Genomic DNA, 2,209 nt, shown 5'->3' on the forward strand with positions numbered 1-2,209 from the left:
AAAGAAAGTCATGTCTCCATCGAATTGTGACTGGCGATGAAAAATGGATATATTTTGAGAATTCTAAGCGTAAAAGATCATGGGTAACTCCAGGCGAACTATCGACATCGACTGCAACGCCAAATCGCTATGGACGGAAGACAATGCTCTGTGTTTGGGATCAGAAAGGTGTGATTATTATGAGTTACTAAAATCTGGCGAAACCGTTAATACTGAACGCCGACAACAAATGATCAATTTGAATCAAGCTTTGTGTGAAAAACGACCGGAATATCAAAAAAGGCAACACAAAGTGATTTTGCTTCATGATAATTCACCATCACACAGCAAAACTGATCAAGGAAACGATTGAGGCATTTGGTTGGGAAATACTTTTGCATATGGCTTACTCACCAAACTTGGCTCCATCCGATTACCACTTATTTGCATCGATGGGACACGCACTTGCTCAGCAGCGCTTCACTTCTTACGAAGATGTACGAAAATGGCTAGATGACTGGTTTGACTCAAAAGAGCAACAATTTTTTTGGCGTGGCATCCACAAATTGTCAAACAGGTGGAGAAATTGTATAGCTATCGATGGGCAATACTTCGAATAAAATATTTTTTATCATTTTCATGCAATAAACATATATTTTCTATAAAAAAATTCCGGTTTCATATTTCATCCTGGTATCCATGTGTCAGCCTCAACACATACATACACACTCATACATACATACATACGCACATATGTGTATGATGCGCAAATCCGAGCAGCAACATCTTTTTGGTGCGCATTGGTTGCGGATGTTGAAGATAATTGAACAAAAATGCATAGGGTGAATAGATAAAGCCTATCCTACTAATTGTAATAATAATTGTAGTTGTAAGAATTGACCAATCACAGTCAAATATTCTTTTCTTTGGCTGTAATTAGTGAATTTTTATAGCTACAATCACTTATAACTACACTCACTTATAACTTATACAATTGTAGAATAGGCTTAATTTAATTATAAATACTATTATAAATACTCCGTAATAATAATAAAAGAATCGTACAAAGTTTTATTTTTTCAATTAGCTAGAAAAAGTTCCTTTACATATGATGAGTCCTTTACATTTACGAAAAAAATTTTTTGTATCTCATAGAGTGCGTCAAACAATTTTTTTGGAGATATAATACAGCTTTACTTTTTTAAATACGACTTTTTATATTTACTTAAAATTATATAAAATTTTGGTATAAATTTATGTTGCGATAATTTTATTGACGAGTGTATTTAACATTGTAAGTAACATCATTAAGGTGTCTCTATATAATTTTCAAATTGCAAAACATAATTCGCAAATACGTAGAATCTGAAGATATGGTAGTATCCTGACGCTATCATGATCACCACACGCAAGATACATGCAGATGAAATCAACCGCACACAATGAGAAAACAAAAATAAATTTTCATTCTGCGTTTGTGAACTATGTTTTGCGATTTGCGAATTATGTAGAGGCATCTTTATGAACAGATTTTGATTTGAAGATTTCGATAATATTGATATTTTAATGTAAAAAATATCGTTACAAATGTTGTGCTAATATTGAATCAATATTTTAAATTGAATTATACATTGCGCCATGTAGATTTAACATCGAAAAAATATTGCAAAAACGGTCCTTTGAAGTAATCTCTTGCAGATGTTGCAATATAATATTCAGGAATGTTGATTCAACATTTATTCAGTATCATATAAACTTTCAAGAATATTATATTAGGTATCTGAATTACTTTTTGTACAAAACTAAACGGTATGTTCTAAGTATATTTCACTTACTTTCATTTTGGAGTCTTAGGGGCTCCTCACTTAAAAATACTTTTGTTTTATATAGTTAAAGAAATCGTATAATACTGCGTCTTTTATTCCATTCTATATAACTTTTTTTAAAGAAATATTATTCTGCTGCGTTCATCTAGTAGCGGTATTGTTCCAGATCGACTTTAATGTTAATTTGTTTAATATTGTTGCAACGTGATAGCAACATTAACAATCAATACGGAAAAATTAATATTTAACATTAAAAAAAAACATTCACATTTGAACATTTAATTACTTTTCGACGTTTTGTGCCGTATTTATAAAATATTTGGAAAAATATTAAAATATTTTTACATTTTTTAAAATTTAGGAAATGTTATATTATTGTTATATATACATGTATATATATATAT

This window comes from Atta colombica, unplaced genomic scaffold (genome assembly GCF_001594045.1).
Source record: "Atta colombica isolate Treedump-2 unplaced genomic scaffold, Acol1.0 scaffold89, whole genome shotgun sequence".
Lineage (NCBI taxonomy): Eukaryota > Metazoa > Arthropoda > Insecta > Hymenoptera > Formicidae > Atta > Atta colombica.